General features: G+C 39.3%; 1 long non-coding RNA gene across 1 annotated transcript; it reads right to left on the bottom strand.

Moving 5' to 3' along the window:
• Positions 1-506: 506 nt before the first annotated feature.
• LOC132896171 (uncharacterized) lies at positions 507-26,219 on the bottom strand. Its single transcript, XR_009655952.1, has 2 exons — positions 25,463-26,219; positions 507-1,157 (listed from the first exon to the last, which is right to left on the bottom strand). It is a non-coding gene; the product is annotated as an uncharacterized LOC132896171 (long non-coding RNA).
• Positions 26,220-26,658: the final 439 nt, after the last annotated feature.

Raw genomic sequence — 26,658 nt, 5'->3', positions numbered from 1 at the left:
TGCACTATATAGTCACATTCATTTGTGGGCAGAACTAGGAAGGAAAGAAAGAAGGAAAGAAGGAGGAAGGAAAAAGTTCCTGCCTAACTAAATTTGCGCTGTATTGATGCTATACCAGCAAATTATGCTGTGTAAAAATAGAGACTTTGGTGTTTCAAATTCCTAACTGTTACAAATAGTGAAGGTTTCGGTAATGAACATGATTAGCATTTGAAGGTTGCCTGATGTACCTGAATTAAACATTAGAATATTAGAAATTTATCGAATATTCAATTCCTGTAACAAGCCAACGCTAGAATCTAGGATAATGTGTGGTAGCATCATTTTACCCAGTCCCTTTGTCACTGTTCTTCTGCACTGTCATGTCAATATGCCAGCTCGTGTCGTCCATGCATGCATCCATCTTCCCTTATTTTCCTTTTCTTCATCCCCATTTCCCTTCACTTTGACCTTCCTCCCTCCATCAAGAAGCTGGCATTTTAAAAAGAAAAACACCCACTTCAGCATTTATGGACCTCAGGATGAGCTTTTATTGATCAGAAATGTGCATTAAGGATCATGACAAGTGTGAGGGGGGAAAAGAGGAGAAAAGGAATGATTGCTTTACTTATTCAACAGCTTGACATGCAGCCCTCTCTCCCATCCTGTCCCTCCACATCTCTCTCTTTCACCATCAAGACATGAAATCAATGGGCAGTCATAAAGCTCAGCAAGCTCATATCCCAGTGGCTGCAATCAGGGCTGGATTCATAATCGGATATTATCAGTACTATTACCATAGTTAATGCTCACCTCAGTTTCAAGAACCTCAAATTGTTTATTCATGTTACCGTATTAGAAATCATAAAGTGTGGGGTGAAATGCATCCGGCTGGTGTTCTAGGTGAATCAGCAAATCCATACATCAGCTCCTTGGATGCTCAGATCCTGTCAGACATGATCATAAGGTGAATCCTGTAGAGTGTTAGTATGTGCTTGTGTGCTCCCAGATCTTCTCTGTCTATCTCACTGCCCTCTGGGGTGATCAATGCACAGCTACAGCTGGTTGAAGGGGACCAAATCCATTGAACAGTTGATTTGGTTCCATTTTACCAGCTTTAGCAAAGCATTCTGGGATGAATGGGACAGTAGTGCTGGAGCTCACGGACACAGTCCTATCTGCAAAGGACATCAGAGAGGACAAGCTGATCAGATTATTGCTTTGGTAAATAACACGTTCAATGCTTAATTATTTTGATGACATTACACTCGTAGCATCTCAAAGACTCTTGACTAATAAACAAAACTAGGTTTTCATTAGACAAGACAAAACAGGAACAATCATAAAATTAACCACAGAAAAGTATAAAGTATAAGCCAATTTACACCAAATGCATAATCTGTTCACAGAATAGATACACTTCCATTGTCTTTCCACTTGCCTTTTGTGTTGTGTCAGAACATGACCTTTTCTGTCCTGCTCAATTTATTTGCGCTCTGTATCAGTTTGTTTTAGCTTGTTTGTACACATAGTGATTTTGTTTGTTCATAGTTCCAATGGCTTATGTTTTAGATAAACTGTGTCATAATTATGTTGCCTTTATTTGCTGAATTTATTATTTCCCATTCACAAAGCTATCATTTTCTGCATTTAAGTGCACTGTTAACATTAACCACTCAGCTGATCAGTAAGTTGGAATTTTACTAACATTCCCCTCTATTGTAAAAATGAACATAATGCAACCAATGGAGATGTAAGAGATGCAAAATATAGTGTATGTCGTAAATTCTGAAAACTAAAATGAGAAAGGATACAGTGCAGTATCTATTTGAAAGCTCAGGTATCCAAATTGTTTCTGAAGTTCACTTATTACAACTTTTAAGTTGAAATTCTCCCTCAAGTGGATCAAGACTTTGTCATGGTGAAGGGGCTTATATACTTCAGTGATCGTCAGGGCTATGTCACACTAAACTTAATGTTCCCAGTGGGCCACCCTGGGAGGTCAGAAAACAAGTGATCCTAAAGACCTCCATGAAAGTTACAAAAAATGACCAACCCAGATTAGGGCTAATAGGGCTCATTCCTGAACCCAGGCCTCGGGATCATGTCAGCAGGTGAGTGCCTATTGACTGGGCCATTCATATTATCTGACGGGACTCAACATGAAATGGCGACAGGGAGCCATCTTGAAAGCTCACCACCTGCAAGATGAAGGGTGGAGGTCAGAGGCAATGCCAGCCAGATGGCAGCATGTGATCAAGAGACTTAGAGAGACTAGACACATGTAATGGAAACTGGCTTTGGGAACATGAAATATCAGTTTACTGGCAATGAAAGAGCCTGAGTTAATGTATGAGATGGTATACCCGTAGATATAGATTTACATTCACACAAAGTAGTACAGTGGGTGCCTTCTAATTATAGGGGAATCACCCTCCTCAGCCTCCCAGAATTCTGTAAAAAGGAGTATCCAGGTCACTACTTCAACTGTCAAGGGTGTGTCTTATCTCCCATCCTTTTAGAGAGGTATCAGTACATGTGTGTGTTAGAAGTAACATGACTGTTATTTGCAGATGATGTATTCTCTTGGCAGCTTCTGAAGTGAACCTCGGACATGCCCTTGAATGTTTTGCTGCTGAGTGTGAAGAAACTGAGGTGAAATTAGCTGTGAATCTACATCACTATCCAAACTTATGGTAACAAGCTGTGGGTAGTGACAGAAAGAATAAGGTCGTGAGTACAGGCATTGGAAATGGGGTTCATAGTAGGGTTGCTGGGGACAGTCTTGGAGTAGAGATGCTGCTCCTGCAAATTGAAAGGAGCCAGCTGATGTGGCTTTGGTCCCCTGGTTGGCTGCATCTAGAGATGTATTCACTGGATGTAGACCCTGGGGCAGACCCAGGACCCATGTATGTATAACAATTAAGCTTGGGAACATTGGGGGATCTCCCAAGAGGGTTGGGGATTGAGAAGTCTAGGCTGACCTTCTCAGCCTTTTGCCACCAAGACAGAGTGTCAGGAGTGGTGAGCAGAGGTGAAGTGAGGACCCAAGAGCAGACTCAGAAAACAGGCAGTGTACAGAGAAAACTTCTTTAATGAAGTAGATGGCAGAAAGGCAAAGACACAGTAGGGCTCAGGCAAAAATTGGTAGTCAAAAAACAGGCCAGGAGGTCAAAAAAACAGGAGCAGGTAGACACAATCAGGGACAAAAAACAGGACAGAAAAATCTTCACAAAAACTGATGAGCACAGGGACAAGGGAAATCCAGGCAGAGGTAGCAAAAGTCCAGTTGCTCTCTTCAACCAACCACAGATTACTATGTACCTGGACGACTGAGTTTCTTTCACAGATATATAGCAAAAGACTCAATTCAAAAGAACAGGCAGGCAAAAAACTGGACAGAAAAACTTGACAAAAAACAAGGAGAAATACAGGCAGGGGGACTCAAGAAGACACAATACCAATGAGCTGTAGCGAGGCAAGGAAAGTCTACAAGAGACTGTCTGGCAAATGGAGTAGCTCCAAACAGTTCTTAAAAAACCCTGGCTGATGGGAGAGGAGTGGTAGCAGGTGTGGGAGTGCCGCTTCAGGAAATGGCCTTCAGCAAGGCAGGACTGAATTCCTGTCCTGGAGCCGGCATGGAAGTCCCACAGTCTAAGCCCTGGATGGACTAGACCGGACTGTGACACAGAGAATGTCACTTTTGTTACACATATATACCAGTGGGTAAACTTGATGGCTGAACAAACCAAATTTTTCAGTGCAAAGTAGTTATATTAAAATGGCAATTGAATAAAGCTGGTGAATGTGTTATGTTTCAGTATCTACGTAGGGAAATGCTTATTCTCCATTTGATATCTGCTCCTATGCCATGTGTGATTGCTTCTTCACTGAGCATCTTGAAAACACAGATCTCATCTCATCTCATCTCATCTCATTATTTCTAGCCTCTTTATCCTGTTCTACAGGGTCGCAGGCAAGCTGAAGCCTATCCCAACTGACTACGGGCGAAAGGCGGGGTACACCCTGGACAAGTCGCCAGGTCATCACAGGGCTGACACATAGACATAGACAACCATTCACACTCACATTCACACCTACGGTCAATTTAGAGTCACCAGTTAACCTAACCTGCATGTCTTTGGACTGTGGGGGAAACCGGAGCACCCGGAGGAAACCCACGCGGACACGGGGAGAACATGCAAACTCCGCACAGAAAGGCCCTCGCCGGCCACGGGGCTCGAACCCGGACCTTCTTGCTGTGAGGCGACAGCGCTAACCACTACACCACCGTGCTGCCCTTGAAAACACAGATTGTTAATTAATTGTGTGTGTGTGTGTAAACCCATGGAGAGCATTCTGTGACTTGAAAGCATCTGAGCAAAGTCTTTAGCACTTCCCAGTAAAAGGGTTTAGAAACCACAGCATCAGACAAACTTGAGAAAACAATGAATTTATCACGGACTTGTCGATACCACTATTGAACAGCTGGCAGAATTAACAGACAATGACCTCTCAGTCTCCACTCTAATCTGTAACAAGTAAATTTTCCTGTCTCTTATTCTCTTTCATTTTCTCCCATTCCACATGCATTCCTTTCTTTTCATAAGTAAGCTTTTATCAATCCATTACATTTAGCTCAATATGTTAGCTTTACCCTTGAGGGTTCCACTTTTAAATTAGCATTAGCTAATCATTCTGCCATTTGCAAAGTTGATCACAGTCCGTCATTGTGTGTGTGTGTGTGTGTGTGTGTGTGCATACGCACGCGTGTACAAGAAGATGAGAGAAAGAGGCGTTTGCCGCATTTGAAGCTGCACTAGGTGTCTGCATTAGGTATGTGGGTTGGGCTTAATAGTGTGGATGGGGGAAGGGTCTAATAAAAAGAACACAGCACAGCCATAATACAACTACTGGTACTTTTACTTCTTCCAACACACACACACACACACACACACACACACATCTTAGTTGGCTCTTAAAATACTTGAGCGGTTGTGACTTTGTTGTTGACCTCGTCCTGTCCTTCTAAAAATAAACCCTGTGACGGAGACAAGATGAAAGACAACAGACAATTCTCTCTCTCTCTCTCTCTCTCTCTCTCTCTGTGTGTGTGTGTGTGTGTGTGTGTGATGATTGCACCATTGTGAGAGAAACATGAGAAAACATGAGACTGGAGAGAACCTAAAAGAAAAGTGTAACTTCATGTTTCTTCGGAGCTTAATACAAATTCCAGTAGAGAGACAGTTGTGGATTAATGTTGTGGATTTATTGTGGGTCTGTTGGATAAGATAGGATATGAGAAAGCGGATGGTGGAGAAACAAGAAGTGGAGCAAGAAGAAAGCTGCTGGTTTTTTTTTTTTTTCTTGTTTCCTGTTTATATTTTTCTCTTCCTCTAGTCTAGGTGTAACACTGTTTATTTACATGTTAAAATGTATATTTAATATATTGACTTTATTTTTATATCATATCTGGTGTATAAATGCATCATTTCTCAACATGACTCAGTGAATTGGTGATAAACTATACGTTAATTAGTGATCAGTTGACCACTGTAAAGTCAGAACGTGCTGAGAGGGTGTGTTACAAGAGGAAGAACATTCACTGCAGGGAACTGACTAACAGATCACTGAATCGCAATCTGTTCCCCAACATCCTCTCATTTCCCAGAGTCCCCTCTTTGGGCAAATAGCCACACCAAAGCTGCACCCTAGAGGCCTCTCTGAAATCACAGCCATGGCTTTTCATGTTTCACTGTGTGCAATGGAGCAGGAGTATCAGCATTTGGTTGGTTTGGAATTAATGCATAATATGTACATTTACAAGTAATTTCAATGGATGGCTAATGTTTTAGAAAAGATATTTAAAGTTGAAACACTAAAACGCAGAAGCACTACACCTTATAGGAGGACTGTTTGATTGTGTATAAGCAGTGTGACTGCATTCTTCTGGGTATGAGTATTGAGTTTGTCATTTTAGTGATAGAAAGTTTAAGAACTAGTGTGAAAGTTTTAATGTGCAGTGTGGGTGCATGTTTGTATCCTCAGGCTGGTATTAAAGAGATGGCATACCCTGGTCTATTCTGAGTGTGTGTATCCCTGTCACATACCATTCCTTATCTCTTCAGTCACGTTTTAGGACAGCTGAAGTCCTAAAGGGTGTGTGAAGATACATGAGAATGTGGGTACTAGGCTTGCAATGTACAGGCAAAATATGGGGCAGGACAGCTGAGAATGGTTTCCTGTGAATAACTATGGAGTTTAACTACCCAAGCTCCGAACTATTTAAGGCCATCTTTCAGCTTTCAAAGTCAGGGCAGGTATTGTTCTTAGATCTACTCTCATTATGTTACTTTTACCTTAATTTTCACCACAAAACTTTATTTCTTCTTTACATGACCCCTACTTTGTCTCCTAATCCTCATTTTTCATCTTTGCCCCTTTGCAGTCTCTCATGCCTACCTTCTCTGCCTGCCAGTCTGTCTGTCTGTCTGCCTCTCTCTCTCTCTCTCTCTCTCTCTCTCCTTATCTGGGCAATTCTTAGTGCATCTCAGTTTGTGGTGTGACTGACATGCCCACAACCCCCAACACACACACACACACACACACACACACACACATGCTCAGGGGAATGGTCAAAGAGCGACACCTGTTCAGCTATATCAGCTACATCCTGTCACTGCTTTTAGCCTCTGGCTTCTATCACCATGCCCTCTTTGCCAAGACAGTGCTACAGGTCTGACCCTCACACCAAGCACTGACAGAGATTTAAGATGTTTTCAGATCAGCAGACACATGGACAATAAGTATTTATTCCCACACTGTAAAAAAAGATTTGTTGTTTTAACTTAAAAAAGTTAGTGCAAGGGTTGCCTTAAGGGCTGCCTTAAAATTTTGAGTTCACTGAAATTAATATAGTAAGTTCACAACAATTTAACTTACTATGTGAATTCCAGTGAACTCAAAATTTTAAGGCAGCCCTTGCACTAACTTTTTTTAAGTTAAAACAACAAATATTTTTTTACAGTGCAAAGTTAATATTGATTTGTTGATTATTATGAGAAGGATAAAAAGAAATGAGGAAATACAGAGAGATTCCTTTAAATGCATATTTTATAAATCAAGAGGTCTGGCAAAACACTGAAACATAATGAAGCTTATAGTCCAGATACTGCAGAATCAGAAAATAAATAAATAAATAAAATTCTGCAAACCCAGAAGGAGTTCTGTGTCTATGTTACGAACAGTCGAACAACTACACATGATGCCTGAGAGAAAGCTTTTGGAATTAATATATAATATGATTGAGAAGCAAGTAACAACACCTTTTTTTCCTGATTGATTAGATGTTGCTGGTCCACATCAATTGATTTTACAGATCATTTTCACCTTACCTTTAAAGCAATAAGCTAGTGGTTATAGTTTTTCTCACAAGTTTATTCAAAGTAATAAATTCAATTACAGTGAATTATTGCGTGAGATCCGATTGACCACAGTGGTTTTTACTGTCATACTGTCAGTGGTTTACCTTCACTGTCAGAGCTAATAGAATTATGATAATGTTAATCTAAGGTTTGAAGTATTTATAATTGAGTAATCTGTAGTTTAGTAATTTAACTTGGTCAAAGAGCGACACCTGTTCAGCTATATCAGCTACATCCTTTCTAATGTTTGCTTATATTTTCCATGAAAATGTAATCTTCATGGAAAATATAAGCAAACATTAGAAAATACATTAATTAAATATTAAAAAAAACCAACTATTTGAAATGTTGGCATGGACTTCCAGGGACATACTTCCTTGCCTTTGCAAGGAATCAGGATTTCCTCTGTTTCTGACACACCTGATCCAGGTCATAACAGGCTCTTCAACTCATTGTTAAGATGTTGAAGAATGCTGAGCAGAAGAAGCTTGAAACTCTGTAGGTCAGTGACTAGGTTGAGTCTGAGAATTAAATTTACCATTAAAATAAAACTTAAAATAAAACTTATACTGAAATATAATTACATGATGTAAAATCTATTTTAAATATACAACAATTAATTAATAGGGATTATTGAATAATTATTAATGAGTAATTATTAATATGTATTACTTGCTTTTAAGTAGTTTATTACCAAACCTTAAAGGTGATACTGGAATGATTTATAATACCACAGCTCATGTCAGGATTCAATCGTTGTGTCGTAACTCAGGGTAGAACAGCACATCGCCATGGTAGTTGCTACAATCAGCTGGCTTGCTAACTGTCTTCATTCAATTTCTGCTATTTATTACACTGACTTCTGGTCTGCATGTAAAGTTTAATTGTGTACCCATGACTAACTCTGGTCTTATTTATTGACTACTGGCTTTTTGTTTCTAATGTAGATTCCTACAGAGCAAAAAAAAAAAAAAGTCATTAAACATTTTAAGGGCCCTGATGAGGCAAATCACATGCACTCAAGCCTGGAGCTGGAGTTGCGTGGTTTTGTCGAGAGGTGTTAACCATGCTGCAGTGCGTTTGCAGCTCTTTTCCGCTCGCCCCTGCATTTGGACGTGAGCGATCAGCCCTTACTCAGCACTCTTTCAGCCCCTGATTGGCTGATCCAGGCAAAGTGCGACAGTAACAATAGCCTTAACTCTCATCCATGTGTTCTTCTCTACAGAAAGTAAAGAGGCCCAGAATGTCCAGTGTGACAGGGGAAAAATGGAAGGGACACTAGTCAGTATATTTTGTATTACCTGTACTCTTTTGCTTGTTGCATTGTGTGATGTTACAACAGCCTATCCTACATAATAATCATCATTTTATATTGTAAATGTTATACTATTGTGATTATTGTCATCTCTATCCTTGCTCCTTAATTTTACTTTGGATTTAATTCCAAAACAAAATTTTATTATTTATTATTAAACCTTATAAATCACATGGTAACAATATTTAAATAAATCACAAGCAATTGTTTCTCGACTGCGTTTGATTGTTTCCTTTTTAAACTCTCTCTCTCTCTCTCTCTCTGAGTGATTACACTCTTAAACTGCTGAGGATTTTCAACTTTGTACTATCTCTAGTAAGATTGCTTTACATTGGTTTACTAAGGATTGCAATGTTTATCTTGAACAGTCTGAAATAAGATTCTTGGGGAGCTCCTATCCTGCACTGACAACTTTTTTTATTCTGCTTTAAACACTTTATTAGTGAATTATTTTTTGCTGCAAAAGGATGTGGTAAAGTCTTTGACGATGTGGGAAAAAATGTAAATACCAAACTTCGTATTATAGATATCAGTAGCTGGGTCCATCACACACACACACACACACACACACACACACACACACACACACACACACACACACAAAGTACATTGCAATGAGCAGCACCACCGCCGAGAAAAAACAGAAAAAGAGGAACTCAAGCAGAAAAAGGCTCTGTATTACACTGAAGTATGTATCTGCTGTGTACCCATCAGTGCATCTCTCTCTCTCTCTCTCTCTCTCTCTCTCTCCACATGACACACAGAAATTTCTGACATGGAACAAACTGGTTTGTGTGGATGTGCATAACATTGCTTTAATACTGTAACTGCCGTGGAAAGGAATGAAAAAAAAATGTGTGAGCTATAGCAAACCAGATCTAAAATTGCATGAAGATATGAAGTTCAATCAGAAGTGTGTGTAAAGCATTTCTAATGCACTCATGGAAACAATACACTTCCATTTTGAACAGTGTTAGGTGATATCACTCGAAGGAAAAGAATGCAGAATGCCGATTGCAGTGACAGCTACATATATATATGGAAGTGTATTGTTTCCATGAGTGCATTAGAAATGCTTTACACACTTCTGATTGAACTTCATATCTTCAAGCCAACATGTGATTTTCTTTTCATTATACAGACACATTCACAAACAAAAAGTACCCAATTTATCAAAATAATTCATCAATATCCTCACTAGTGACATATCGAAAAAAACAATATTTTTATATTATATGGACAAAAGTGTTTTACTGGGAAATACGGCACTCATTCTTTTCATCCAAAATAGCCCTATTCCACAACTGTAGTAATCCATATTATGTCAAGAACCACTCAACTACGTAAAGAGAAATGACATCCATCATTACTTGAAGACATGAAGCGTCTTTTAATTAATAAAAATAAAGAAAAATCCTTGAATTCAAAGCTGTGTCCAAACTTTTAAGAAAGAAAAAGAAAGCACAACTTTATTCATCACACGCTTGTGAAATTCCTCTCTGCATTTAACCCATCTGAAGCAGTGAACACACACATGCACACACACGTGAGCAATGAGCACAAACACATACCCAGAGCAGTGGGCAGCCATGCTAACAGCGCCCAGGGAGCAGTTGGGAGTTAGGTGCCTCGCTCAAGGGCACCTCAGCCCAAGGCTGTCCCATATTAACCTAATCGCATGTCTTTGAACTGTGGGGGAAACTGGAGCACCCGGATGAAACCCACGCAGACACGGGGAGAACATGCAAACTCCACACAGAAAGGCCCCCACCGGCTGCTGGGCTTGAACCCAGAACCTTCTTGCTGTGAGGTGACCATGCTAACCACTTACACAACCGTGCCGCCAACTGGTACACACACACACACACACACACTTCTGATTTTTCTTTTTTCTTTTCTTCCTCATATCCCATTGGTGTCTTTTTTGTGGTTGTGACTCATGTCCTTGACCTTCTGCTCACCTCTCTTGAGTGTTCGCCTAAAATAATGCACATCAGTCTTTCCATCTCTCTCTTCTCATCTGCTCCCAATCACCCCATTAATGTTTCATTCCTTAAGCAGTTCATGTGGAGATCAGTGAGTGTGAGTATTTTACGCACAGCAGTGATCAACCTGGAACTTTACCAAGGCTTTATTCAGCCTATTCCAAAGTATCTGCTTTGGATTAGGTTTCACTGTCACATACATCAATCTAATGGCAGAAGATTTAGTCTTCTTCAATTTGTAAGATTCTGACTAGTGTCTGTAGCACTCCTGAGCACTAGCACTTACTCCAGTGCTCATGTTGTTCTGTCTCTCTCAGTGTCTGTTCTTCTTACAACTGTCTCACACTTGTTCTGTTCAGTTGCCAGACATTTTGAGTGTTTCAACACTTTCCCCTTTTGTTTGAACCCAAGGCTTTTTTTTTTTTTTGCACTGTTTTGTTGAAGTGCATTTTGAATTTTGGTACATGAAAATAATGTGGTCTTGGGTTCATTTAGTGTGAATAAATAAAAGCAAAGCGTCAATAAACAAAGGTTTAGATGCATATGTTTTTTTTTCCCCAATTCAGTGCTGTTTAAACTGAAAGTGTAGTACATTCTCTGTGAAATTTCAATCAGAAAACTGATTTCTGGTCAATTGGAAATCAGTTGTCTTGTTTCTAGAGCAACACAGCTCGTGTGAATTATCCTGAAATAGGTGCTAAATAACACGAATGGGGCAGCACGGTAGTGTTGTGGTTAGCACTGTCGCCTCACAGCAAGAAGGTCCTGGGTTCGAGCCCAGCGGCTGGCAAGGGCCTTTCTGTGTGGAGTTTGCATGTTCTCCCCATGTGGGTTTCCTCCGGGTGCTCCGATTTCCCCCACAGTCCAAAGACATGCAGGTTAGGTTAATTGGTGACTCTAAATTAACCGTAGGTGTGAATGTGAGTGTGAATGGTTGTTTGTCTGTCTGTGTCAGCCCTGCGATAACCTGGCGACTTGTCCAGGGTGTACCCCGCCTCTCACCCATAGTCAGCTGGGATAGGCTCCAGCTTGCCTGCGACCCTGTAGAACAGGATAAGCGGCTACAGATAATGGATGGATGGATGGATGGATAACACGAATGGTTGAACTTATATTACTTCCTAGTTCAAATAATCTTTGGCTAAATGGTATAAAGATTAAAGGGAAAATATAGATGATATGCATATTAAAAATATATATTTAAAAAGTGGTGCACTTATTAGTATCCATTTTACAACTTTGGCAAACGATCTGAAGTTTGTAAAAACAAACCTCTGGTGATCCCAAATGAGCCCAGTGTTACAGCACACTGTTGGCTCATATTGTGCCACCAGTGTAAGTCACCTGGGAGAAGAGTACTTGTGAAATAAATTAACATGTAATTAATAAAGTAAAATGTAACTAATGTTTGGTTTTTAGTCTTTCTTTTAGTTATGCCTTTAAGTAAGCTACACCCTATTTATGGTCTTACATCCCACAGGCTTTGACATTCATATCATCATCATCATCTTTCTCTCTCTCTCTCTCTCTCTCTGGCCCCTTTCACAGAGCCTGTTCAAGGCAGGAATCTTACACCTTTATTCCGCCTCACATTCTATATAAAATGTCCAAATGCGGAACAGGGGTCTGTGTTGTTCCACCTCTGAGCTGGAACGATTGGTAGTTACTGTACAGAGCCAGAATCGATGTCTGTATAAAAAGGACAGCCAGCATGGTGGAACAGTGGTGTGAATTTTTGACACTGACATTCTTTTGACTTTCTTCTAAGGGCCGCATGCCTTTCTGCCTCAAATTGCTTCCTACTTCTCTTTACCTTCTCCTCCAGCATATTTCTGATCAACAAACATGTTGCTTGCACAAGTATCGCCACTCCTGTCTTCCTTGTTACCTTTCATTCAGATTCTTTCTCTCTCCCTGTGTTTCTTCCCTAAATTTGTGAGTGCAGTTTTCTGTGACAGATTTTTTTTCTTGATTTGTGCTCTAACGGCCACAAACATGTTCTATAAATTGAGGCTGTTACTTTCCTTTAAATATGAATTATTTAATGGAAGTAATTATATGTTACATATGATGCTCAGCAGTTTTGTCTTTGAAAAGTGGTATGAATGAGCACAGCTAACAAAAGCACCTCACTTCAACACTCAGTTCACCCACCGCTGTTTTGAAAGCAACGATGGTATGCTCAGGGTATTAATATTTCTGTTATATACACTGTAAAAAAAATCTTGTCAAATTTACAGTGAAAAACTGGCAGCTGTGGTTGCCATTTTTTCACCGTAAAAAATACAGTGACAGTGTATATGGCTTTACGGTAAGGTATATCAACACTTGTAAAAACAACAGTTTGAAAATGTTCAATTTTACAGGTATTCAATGTACAATAATCAGTACATAACTGTTAATTTTACGGATATTCATTGTACAATAAACAATGATTCAAAATGATGGTTACAAGCAATGATCTACTAGACAGATATATATATATTTTTTTAGACTTTTTTCACCTTTATTGGATAGGACAGTGCAGAGACAGGAAATGAGCTGGAAAGAGAGACGGGGAGGGATCAGGAAATGACCTCAGGTCGGAATTGAACCCAGGTCCCCAGATTCATCGTATGACACCTTAGTTGACTGAGCCACAATGGTGGGCATGTTTTTGTTTTTTTAACAGGGCAATGATGTAATTTTAACCATCACATTCTGTTTTAGTCTTACAGTTTGTCTGTGTTTAAACTACAACAATTTGTAAATTATACAAAAAAATATGATCAATTCAACATATTCTTACTGTTAAATTAACAGTGGCATTTGGTTAGGAGTTTTACAGTATATTGATGTAAATTACACACTGCTTCATTGTTTTTGTATTTACAGTTTTTTTATGTCATGATTTTACATAAATTCACTGTTAATTCTACGGACATTTTTTACAGTGTATCTGTTATATTCTGATATATCACCCTAGATGCTGAAGCTCCATTGAGATGTCACGTCTCTAGTTGTGGAATGCCGTCTCACAATGTAAAAACACATACTGGTTTTATCTGGTGCAATGTAAATTGCTAAAGCCAGAATATTGAGGTGTCTTCTTTCTGCCAATATTGCGGAATATCTGTGTAAAAAGGGTTTCTCTCTCTTTCTGAATTGCTCTCTCTCTCTCTGTCTCTCTTTCTCAGTTCTTGGGTTAAACCTTGCAGGTCAGTGCTGGAATGTGCCTGACCATGCACTACAAAAGTGTTCAGTTATGTGTGAGAGTGTGTGTATGTGCACAGTAAAAATCATAGTGTCAATTTTACTCTTTAAGAGTTGAATTTAACTCTCTGTCAGATAACATTTGGTCCCACTCAAAATCAGTGTAAAATTTACTCTATAGCCAGTGTAAGATTTTTAGAGTTAATTTTACTCTATTTTGTGTCAAAATTAACAATGAGGTGTGTAAAAATATTTAACACTATAGATAGTGTAAGATTTTCAGAGTTAATCTGACTCTATATTGTATTTTCGCGGGGAATTATCACCCTGCAGAGTAGATTTTGTCGTTGTGTGCAAGTGGGAATTAACTCTTTTGACACTACCATTTAGACGATTTTACTCTGCATAGTGTTATAACTACTCTATCCAGAGGAAAATAGGTTTACACTGCAATATTGACACTCCATTTTTTACTGTGTGTGTGTGTGTGTGTGTGTGTGTGAGAGAGAGAGAGAGAGAGAGAGAGATTAGGAATGCAGTGTTTCACCTGTACAGGTATTCAAATAGACATCTACACTCTTTTTTTACAACATAGGAGGTAATTAAAGATATATTATTTTATACCGTACATAGAAAATTTTCAATCCCCATAGGCATTCTGAACATGTCAGCAAGATGTGCCCAAACATAATTGCTATTTGCTATCCTTTTCTATAGCTATGATGTTTTTTTTTCCCTTGTTCCCAACTTCATCTCTGTAGTAATATTATGATGTGTGTACATGAGGGAAAGAGCTGAATATGCAGTCATGTAAAAGACGGATGTTTTCTTTGCACATGCTTATGACTGACATTACAGACAGTGGAAAAGCAGTGGGAAATTTCACTCTCATGAGTCTGTATAGCATTATGTAATAACACGTTACTAGCAGTATGGATAATTTATAATAACAAGGCATTGTGCTACTTCTTTGTACTTCTTTGCATTAATAAGTAATAATGTGTATAAGTGGTTGTCACAGACTGTGCTCTTGCTTGCCAACCAAATGAGGAGGGCAAACCCTAGAACACTACACTCTAGTGCCCTTGTTCTTTTAATGACTTCCTCCCGGTTTACAGCTCTCGTGAATTTTAATTAGGCTACAGTGCTAATGCTGAGGAAATGTGTCATTTCAATGGTGTGGAAGGTCGGATAATGTGTGCATACTGATGCAATGGGAAGTGCTTCCTGATAGCTGCGGACATACATTGTAAACTATAAAAGGTGAAACATCAGGCAAAGAAAACTATTTAAAAATTATGGTGTCAATAAGCTCTGGCTGTCTCACTCAGCAAAATGCCCTCAGCTCAGCTAAAAGAAAAATTATATATAGTTGGTAATAATAAGTCCATCTGTGATGGTCCACTAATCTTTGATTCTATGTAATTATCTGTATGTCTCTCTCTCTCTCTCTCTCTCTGTCTCTCGCTCTCTCATGGAGATGGGATTGGCTGTTATTGTGGTTAAAAGCTAGCAGATGTCTCCTTAATTGATTGAAACAAATTACCGAGCCATTGATCCCGTGTGTGTAGACAGTTGTTCTTGATCATGGACACAATTTGAGCAAAACTGTGCTTTCAGTTTCATCTGTCCTTCCTGGATTGTGAAAAAAAAAAATCTGTGTCATAGCCACTTTTGCACAATCCCTTTATATGCGGTGTTTAAAGTTGGTTAATTTATGCACTGCTGCATCTTCGCTGCCCTATGGAGGCATTAAGTGAAGCTCTAAAACGCTGCTCTAACCAGAAATTCTGGTTGACTGACAAGCTGTCAGGAGGATCATGGGTAATGGTGAGCAGACTTATAGGCCTTCCCGACAAGCTGACCTCTGCATTCACTCTAGAGGCTTAACTTTTGACCTCAGCTGATCTAGACTTGGTCTGGAATTGGCCTCTGATCATGTCTGAACATGATTGCAAATGCTAATCACATGGTAATTGATTATTTAAAATGGACACATCGTGTGAATTCCTGCTTCTCATGCTGACAAAACCCTCGCAAAACATCAATGTGCTTTTACATCTCACCACACACGGGGCTCAGGAACGCCACTCATGCATTGAACAGGATAGATGGTTTAGGCTCAGTGCTAAGACTCCTTATCATAACTTCCCGAGGCAAAGCAGTTGTACTGTGTGCTTATTGTGTAATGACTTATAATACAGCTCTCAGCAAGCTGCTGTTGTGAACCCACACTGTGATTTACTGCACTGGATTTATATACCTACTCAAACAAGCACAGATTTCCCCCTTTGCAGCCATACAGTATATACAGCATGCTAAATTATATATAAATGACATCTAGGTATGCTGTATTTTCTAGATATCTCACCAACAATTTTTCAGATTTATTCTTCTTTAAGCTAAACCAAAATGGTGCTTTCTGGTCAACATTTGCCATGATTTACAAAATATAACTTTGGTTTATATTTAAACATGTAAAGTCAGAAGTTAACTGAAGCTAGTTGCTTGGAAAGTCAAGAGTAAAAGAAATACAGAAAAGGGAGTTTTTCATATAAGCAGATTATTCAAGAGCAAACTTTACCAAACATTGCACACACACTGCATGTGAATACACATACTTCCATTCTATTAGGATGCAAAAAGCAGTATGTAGGATGTCTGACTACTCAGTAGGCATTTAATAGTAGTTGAACAGTACCTGAATAATCTACTACATTCATAGGCTGTAAACACACCACACTGTGTTACACTATGATATTCCAAAACAACCGGAGCCTCAGAATAACTGAACAAGAAGAAATTGGCTGGGAAAAATAGAAAGAAGATGGCTGTCTGAAGCAAAGCCAGCTGTGTATAAATGTAGCAGGAATTGTTTAAACATTATTGCCATTGTGAAGATGGCTTTGTAACCTTGTAAAGTTTAGTCAAAAGATTAGGTGAAAAAAAATCAACCTTTTGGTGAAGTAGCTTCATCTCACCCTGAAAAAATGAGAAAAAAAATCCAACCTTAAATTGAAATAAATTTATTCAGAGAAAAACAAATCCTGGCGGCATGGTGGTGTAGTGGTTAGCGCTGTCGCCTCACAGCAAGAAGGTCCGGGTTCGAACCCCGTGGCCGGCAAGGGCCTTTCCGTGCGGAGTTTGCATGTTCTCCCTGTGTCCGCGTGGGTTTCCTCCGGGTGCTCCGGTTTCCCCCACAGTCCAAAGACATGCAGGTTAGGTTAACTGGTGACTCTAAATTGACTGTGAGTGTGAATGGTTGTCTGTGTCTATGTGTCAGCCCTGTGATGACCTGGCGACTTGTCCAGGGTGTACCCTGCCTTTCGCCCGTCGTCAGCTGGGATAGGCTCCAGCTTGCCTGTGACCCTGTAGAACAGGATAAAGCGGCTAGAGATGATGAGATGAAAAACAAATCCCTCATCATTATTTTCAACAAAAAAGTGCCACAATTATTGGCACCCCTGGAAAATATAGTGAACGTAATGTAACTGAATCGTGTTTCCCATTTAAATTGTACATTTTTGAGCTGATTGCAGGGTGCAGGAAATTTCAAGCTGTATTACATGACTTTCTGATTAACTGGGATACAAATATAAGGTGACACAGAGGCCAAATTCCCTTCGTCATCCACCAGCATGGGAAAGATAAGAGAGCACAAAAAAACAAATGAAGGAGAAGTGTATTGACATTCATAAGTCAGGAAATGGTTATAAAAAATAACTACTAGCCTGAAAATGTCCATTTCTACTGTTAGAACAATAATAAAAAAAAAAAGTAGACACCAACTGGAACTGTTACAAACTTGCCTGGAAGAGGACCCAAGTTTATTCCCCCCCACATACAGTGAGGAGTAAAAGAGGCAAAATGGTCCCCAAGAATCACTGTTGGTGAATTACCAGAAAAAGTACATTCTTGGGGTTTCCATGTCTCCAATGCCATCATCAGACACTACCTCCATGCCAACAGATTATTTGGAAGGTATGCCAGAAAAAAAGCTTTGTCTGTCAATTAACCACGTAAGTGCCTGAAGTTTGTGAAATGCTACAACTTTGAAAGGAACTGTGTTCTATGGTCTGATGTCACAAAAATTGAGCTTTTTGGCAATAAACACTCAAGGTTTGGTGTAAAAAGAAGGATGGCTAAAATGAAAAGAACCTTGTCTCAACTGCAAAATATGGTGGAGGTTCTGTGATTTTTGCAGCTGTTTTTCCTCCAAAGGCCCTGGAAACGTTGTTAAGGGACATGGTAGCCAACTCCATGAAATACATGGAGTATTTACCAGAAGATTTTAAATCAAAATCTGGCTGCCTCTGCCAGGAAACTAAAATTGGGTCGTCAGTGGATCTTCCAGCAGGACAAATATCCAAAGCATATGTCCAAATCAGCACAAAAATGGTTAGCTGACCACAGAATCAAGTTTCTGCCATGGCCATCTCAGTCTCTTGACCTGAACCCCACTGAAAACTTGTGGGGTGAGCTGAAGAGGAGAGAGCACAAGAGAGGGCCGGGGACCCTGAATTATCTCGAAAGGTTCTGTAAAGACCTGCTCTGTATTCTCCAACCTTATAAAATGTTATAGGACAGACTCAGTGCTGTTTTACTGGCAAAGGGAGGTTGTACAAAGTATTAAATGGAGTGGTGCCAATAATAGTAGCACATGTATTTTGTTGAAAATTATTTATTGATGAGGGATTTATTTTTGTCTGAATAAATTTATTTCAATTAAAGTTGGGTTTTTCTCATTGTGAGAGGAAGCTTCTTCTCCAAAAGGTGGATTTTTTTCTAACCCTTTTACTGATCTTTAGAAGGCATACCAATATTCTTGGAGACACTTATATATATATATATATATATATATATATATATATATATATATATATATATATATATATATATAGAGAGAGAGAGAGAGAGAGAGAGAGAGAGAGAGAGAGTGAGTCATATTTTTCATACCAACTACATCTGGGACAATTTGTCACTTGTGAGGATATTGATGAATTGTTTTGATAAATTTGGGTACTTTTTGTTTGTGAATGTGTCTATATAATAAAAAGAAAACGACACGTTGGCTTGAAGATATGAAATTTGTCTTCTCATGTTGAAAAACTCCTATTTTTCACATGAAATATATCTCAGACCTGAATGATATATTTTCCAGTATCTTCATTCCGATGACATCACTCTCAAGGTTTTCCAACTGACTTGACGCACGTTGTCAATATGGTGAACTGGTTCAAAATTAAAATTCTTTTGATTAACTTGCACATTATGAATGTGGCTATATATATTAAAAAATAATATTACATGATGGCGTGAAGATATGAAGTTTATCTTCTCATATATTCATATGGTGTGTGTGTGTGTGTGTGTGTGTGTGTGTGTATATATATATATATATATATATATATATATATATATATATATATATATATATATATATGCAGAGCATTTCCAAATTGTGTCCTTACTACTTGCTTGCATACTCATAGAATATCCTACAGTTACTGTCGTGTAGTAAGTACTTAACCATTGTTAGCATCTACTGAGAATTCAGATGCAGCTAGAGTATTCCATGTGAAAAATTACTGACCTTAACTATAAAGAGTATGACAGTGTGTAATTCGGAGACTTTTCATCACTGATTTTCATCACCGAACATTACCTAGTGTACACTTTTTTGATACTGTATATAGAATTGGTCCCTGAACTGTGTACATACACACTGCTTTTAATTTTTCCTTTGAATTCACCTGGCTACATTTTTTAGTCTCTTGAAAAAAAAAATTTTTCTTCTTCTTCTTACTTCCTTAAATATAATTATTTTGATCTAGATTACATTCTATATATTGCACACATGGTGATCTATTCCAGTAATTAATTCCTCTAATTCATGTATAACATTCAATCACTTTAAATTACAGTAATCATTAACACAGTGTGCCACATCACTTTTCAATTTTTCAGTGACATAATTCATTTGAATTGCACTCTGGCTTCTTCCATCATTGAGTCGTGAAGCCTGTTGGACAACACTGTATTTGAGCTAAGTCAGGTTTAGGCCTGATCTGGGTGTAGTGGGCCCCTCGGTCCCTGGCTTTGGCTGCCTCAGCACACTGACTCAGTCAGCATTGCTGCATATTTAATGTCCTGATGAGCACTTCCACCTGCTGACACAGGCAAAGTGACAGAACAATACACCCCTCCCCTCCACACCTCAATCGCTTTATCCGACCATCCACACAGCCTTGAAGCCAGCCTGCCTGGAACATCCTCATCCAGCCACCCCCTGGCTTTTTCGATGAGCATATGATCTCACATACTGACCTCACTGACCTGTTTCTTTCTTTCTTTCTTTTTTTTCTAAGCACCACCACTCTTTCCCTGTCGACACAATGCACAGTGTGTGCAAGCAGCCAACATTTCCAGCTACATGCTCTCCTGCAGCCATGCTCTATATGTTACTGCTCTCAACTCGGTCAGGCACCTGGTCCCTTGAGCATCCTATCCCACTTTCTCTCCTTCTTTCTTTGTCTAACTCACTTATATGCATATGCTCCCTTTTTTGTAGAATGTTCATCTCCATTTTAAGGCAGATTTTTTACAAAGTCTAATGTTAGTGTTGTCTTTTGTAACACTCATAGCTTTCCCTTTTGGCATTTGGATCTATTTCATTGTATCTAATTTTGGACCATTCCTTCCACATGCATGCACAGATATAGTATGTCAGACTCAGCTCAGCTGTTCACTGTCTGTAAATTGAGAGCTGTGATTCGATGACTGTTCTCAGTGGACTAGTCAGCAGGAGTCTGATGCTCACTGAGGTCCAAATTTGTAACACACCGCAGATTTAGTGTGCCGGATGAGCCAAGCTAATTTATTTTACCTTGATGAAGAAGGCTAAATGACGATCCCATAACCCACAGCTCAATCTCTTATACACAGAGACACATGCATACACACTCCTTGATCATGTACTAGGCATGGGGATTCAACTGCCTTGTGTGTTCGAGTAGCTCATAATTCTATAGATCCTTTAGCTTTTTCTTTTTTTAAATTAAAGCTACTTTTTTTGAGAAGGAAAAAATCTCAAACGACTAGTCAAAATTTTGGCTATGCCTACACCTAACTTTATTATTATTATTATTATTATTATTATTATTATTATTATTATGTTGTTGTTGTTGTTGTTGTTGCACCCTTTTTTATGGAAACCAGCCAAATGTCCCCAGAAATTCAAAATAACATATATACTTATCATTGTGTTACATATACCACACAAACTCACTCTCTCTCTCTCTCTCTCTCTCTCTCTCTCTCTCACTCACACACACACACACACACACACACGGCAGCTGAACATGCCATGCTGTAGTTTTAGTGAATGGATTAGCATGACTGATAGTGTACTCAAATCGCTCAGTCGGTACTAAAGCTAATTCTATGTTCTGAAGCTGATAAACCAGGAACACCACATGATTTAAGAAAGAAAAGTTCTGGCTAAACTGTGGCAAATGTGGTTTGGTTTGGTTTAATGATATGGGCCTATCACATTTGCCTTCTCACTTACTCTCTTTCTCTTTTTATTTGTGTTTCTCTTGCTCTCTCTCTGTATGTATTCTCACTTCAAAATTTTTTTTACAGTATTCTCATCGGAATTCTCAAAACTTTCAGTGCAAATTCAGATACTTTGCAATTCTTCTTTCCACTCAAATGGTGTGAAGTGTATGTGAAGCCCCGCTCTCTCTCCTGCCTGGGATACATACTTCTTTACATTCCATAGTTGCTTGTGTTCATATGGGCATATAAAGAAGTATGTCCCCCAAGCAGGGTCCATGGGCTCGGATACATAGCACTGTCCCATAACCGTCTCGTCTTCTCCGCTCACCACAGATGAACGCTAGTCTAGTGAAAAGTTGCTATTAAATTTTTATTACTATTACAGTAGCATGCACATAAATGGTATATATATATATATATATATATATATATATATATATATAAACCTTTTCATTCAAGGTGAATCTAGGTCTCTGTATGTGGAAGTGTACTAGGCTCATGCTAATTCTGGACTAAATATTCCACAACAACAGCAAAAATTATTCTCACCGTGTCTCCTGATTACTTTACAGGACAACTTGCTAATGCCTAACATTTTTGAGCTCATTTCCCTCATATAAATATACCATATTTTTAAATTGCTTAGAAAAGAAAACACACACATACACACAGTATCAATTCTTACACCACAAGCGCATATTGGTAGTTGACACATTTTATCTCTTGCCGCCTTTCTTTTCTTAACTTAGAGATTTTTAGCACTTTTAGTCTCTCTCTCTCTCTCTCTCTCTCCTGGTCTACCTGAAAAAAGCTGCATTACTGTACACACACGAACCTATGCGCACATGCAAATTGTGACACAGATGTGCTAGGGTTTTTTTTCTTTTAAGTCAGTCTATGCAGAGCAGCCCCACGTGCAATTCACCTTGACTGTCAACCCTGGAGATGCCACTGCAGCAGAGAGAAAGAGAGAGAGAGAGAGAGAGAGAGAGAGAGAGATCTGGTGCTTACCTAGTGGGTAGCCATTAGATTGAGTCCCCCAGGTTCAGTTTCTAATGGGCCAATGCACCAAACAGGAAGGAAAAGAGTGCCTTGTCTTTTCCTCTCTTCTACTCTGGCCCAGGTGCTGCCTCTGCAATCTCTTTCCTTCTTCTTTTCCCCCATCTCTTGCTATCTGAATATCTCTCTCTCTCTCTCTCTCTCTTTCTGTTTCACACTCTAACACTCTCCCTCCTCCCATCTCTCTGTCTGTCTGTCCCCCAATGTGCACACACACACACACACACACACACACACAAGCAGCAAAGTTTGTCCACTGCAGGGCTCCTCTGTTCTCTCATCACTGTCCTGAATAGGCTCAAACACTCTGATGTGTAGCTAATATGGTCCAGAGGAGATAAATGGTTATCTGATGATCTGTATCGCTGACCTAGCCTCACTGCATTCCCCCTCTCATCCTCTCCTGCCTGGCTTTCTTGCTCACTCAGTCCATAATGCACAGCCTATAGAGCCTGCACCACACACACACACCTCCTCCTCATTCTCTCTTCTATCGCTCTTTTCCCCTCCCCTTACTTTCATTGACCCTTGACAGTATATCCCACTCTTTCATTTCCTTTGTCTCTGACTCCCCCCCCCCCCCCCCAATTACATGCATCCAGTAATGGTCTAATTATAAATGTGCATATATATATATATATATATATATATATATATATATATATATATATATATATATATATATATATATATATAATGTGTGGGGGGGCTAATACAAAGTGTTAATGGACACTTCTGGGATATACTACAGAACACAAAGAAGACCACTGTGTATAGGCATGTGTATTTGCATCTCCTTTGTATCACCTTGTGTCACCTCTTTTTTTTTACATCCCCACCAGTAATAAACTCCAATTTATAGACAAGTAGCACATAGCTGAGTTTCCTCTTAAATAATTAGACCATCACTGCAAAGTGTCAGTGCTCTCACTGCAAGCACCTCACTGCAGTGTTGGATTGCAGAAACACTTTATATGATGTGTGTGTGTGTGTTACCTTTGCATGACACTCAGCTTGGCCATTAGAGCACAAGGTAGTCAGAGGAGGAACTAACACACCTAAGTAGTCTAATGATCCCTCTTGCTGTGTTTAAGTGTGCGTTTGTATCAAGTGAGCATGTGTTATTTTATGTTAAGTGTCCTCTACTAAAGGTTTTTAAAAAAATCACGACATATTCATACAAATTGCTATGAATTATCTATCTGCATTCGACTTTACCTAATAAAACAATCATATGGTATAAAATGTCTAACAAGGAACGGTTATAGTGGTTCTGCATATTGTGTAATTAAGCAGATATGAAGATGTCTACGTAAATACATTCTACATTTAGCTTTCACCAGGTTTGTTCCCAAATCATCATTTTCACACCACATCAAAAAAAAAAAGATTATGCAATATAATATAAAGTAATTGCCATAATATAATTACAAATACAATTGCACACTTTTTGCCAGTTTCTTAAGGGGAAATACACATGGACAAGAATTACACTATGGAAGCTCATAATTACTTCTTTAAGTGTTAAAGATCACAATATATTAAGTGAGATCATATATTACCGATTCAATGTCAGACTGAGAACCAGACAAGATAGTGTGCACCCATTACACACATACACATTATACAGAATACACACAACTCTATGAGATTACACGTCGTCTTATCTGTCATTTACATTTTGAACACCTCAATAAACCACAATATTTATTTTTCATTACATGACACTATTAAAAAATGGAAAGGTAGTGCTGTCATTATCAGATTAACATTTAAATGCATACAGTATGTATACTTTTCTGACTGCAAAATAATGTCTTCACAGCCTGTTCTAGTCCACATAACCAGATTGCTTAATAAATATGTATATGTGTAGTTTATGTGTAGTTTACTGACATCCGCAGAAGTCCGCATCCAGCGCCTAATGGCTGACTGCATATAGCTGTCTCTCCCTATTGCAGCTTCTCTGTAATTAAACTGAAAGTCATCATAAATCACCACTCCTTCCCTCTCCTGCATTCAGCTGCCTTTCATTTTCATCCATCCTTCTTTGATGCTATGAGTTGTGTAAATCTAGGTCTCCCCCACCCTTTTTTTCTCTCTTGCACACAAACTTTTAATATGAGCTTGCCACCCCTACACTATAGATGGAACCAGTACTTGGAAATATGTTTGTCAGAACACACACACACACACACACTTAGGAACAGGTGTACCATTCCAGTCCTGCACTAGCCAGTCCCAAGCTCCCCACACCACAGTCCTCCACCTTCAGCAGCTGTTCAAGCTGAGAACAGTCCAACCGTCACCTGATCCTCCAAGTTCTGGTTCAGTCTGCATTTAAACATGGCCTAGGTCACCACCATGCCAACGGGGTAAAATTAGCAGGTAGAGAGCTGACTGGCCTTTATGTCCTATTGAGAGGTCAAGGTCATGTGAGTCGGCCCCTTTCTGTCTCATCATCACCGTCTGTCCATACTTACTTCTCTCTGTATGGATCACTTTGGAATTGTGATTGCAAAGACAAAGTACCCTTCATTCTGTCTCTGCCTTAAAGCGACACTAATATTTTTTTATTAATCTTTTATCTTAAAAATAAATGGGAACATTTTTACACAAAAGCATTTTATCAAATAGTCAAACAATAAAACAATAAAGTCAAACTCAAACATTTTCAAACTTCACAAATTGCTTCAGCTTCTTGTGCTGGCATAACCTAGCGCAGGTTGTAGTGTGATGCATAAGGGTGCTAGCATCTCCACTAGCGCTAGCACTAAAGCAACTTTGACAGGAGCAGTATGCCAGAGCAGAGAGCTCAGCGCTGCTCCAGCTGCATATTAACACATACAAAAACACAGATACACAGCAGTAGAGACAGCACAAGATGAAGAATGTTCACCTACACGCACGCATCCCATACATGCATTCATGAATACACACTCACTTACCGAGAAAGGCCGTACTGGATGGGGATGGCAGCAGGATCGTCTGTGTACCAGCAGCTGAATCAGCATTTGAGAGTTTAAGGATGAGAGCAGAGAGAGAGAGAGAGAGAGAGAGGGAGAGAGAGAGAGAGAGAGAGAGGAAGGAAAAGAGAAAAGGAGGTGAAAATAAGAGAGAAGGAAAAGAGAAAAGGAGCCAGCAGTATTGGAGGTGTCTTGCTTCTTCATATGGTGCACAGGAAAAAAAAAATGTTGAAATGAAAGAAAATAGAAAGGCTGGAGGAACATATCAAGGTAGGTTAAAAAAAATAACCTTGACAATCATAGGCCTCCAGCCCATCTCATCACAGTATGGGCATGTCTGATTGGCAATGCATCATGGTACTTTTAGAGGAAACCCCGCCCCCTCCCACCTGTCCTACGAAAGAAAGCTCAGCTTCTCTGAGCTACATCCTGTGGGATCAGAAACAGGAATAGGAGACAGTATGGACAGTGTGCTGACATTAGGAGAGAGAAAAAGAAAATGCAGAAGCAGCACCCGAAAGATGAAGATTAGTGATGGCTTTTCTCACTTTATTCCCTGGGTTCTTGTCAAACTGGTCCCTAAGTTAAATTCCATACTGTCAGATGCTCCTGTCCATCCCAGATGCGAAAAAGAAGTGGGTCAGCCTGGTTAATAATGCCATCAGAATTAGTTACCGCTGCAGATCTCAGGATAAAAAAAATCAATTAGCATTAGATACAAAGCAGCCAGACATGACTTTGATGATCTAAAAAAAAAAGCATAATCTAGAGCAATGTGTTAATGATACACACGGGGTGGGTCTCGAGGGTTAAGAGTGATTGGTAGAGCCTCCCACTGCCATAAGGCTTTTATACCCCTGGGGTAAAGGCTGAGCAAAGTCTCTCTGGCCCTTCACCCACTTCATTCACTCTCTGACCTTATTTAGTGAGGCAGGGCAAAAAATAGCCCTTCAAGTGTTGCTGGCTTTGCCTCTCAATGGGCTGGGCTTTGACTAGGTGGAGCTTCTGGCAGAGGGAGGGGTATGTCTGATGGGTGGATAGTGAGAGGGAAGAGCAGGTGGTCTTGCTCATTCACTCTGTAGACTGGCAAATTTTGACTGTTGTTATGATTTTGGTCAATTGTTTTTTGTCACTTTATCTTTTCCACAACTCTTAAAATAAAGATATTTTTAGAATGG

Source organism: Neoarius graeffei, chromosome 13, assembly GCF_027579695.1.
Source record: "Neoarius graeffei isolate fNeoGra1 chromosome 13, fNeoGra1.pri, whole genome shotgun sequence".
Classification (NCBI taxonomy): Eukaryota; Metazoa; Chordata; class Actinopteri; order Siluriformes; family Ariidae; genus Neoarius; species Neoarius graeffei.
The sequence above is the reverse complement of the archived record's forward strand: the minus strand, read 5'-3'. Positions and strand labels throughout refer to the sequence as shown.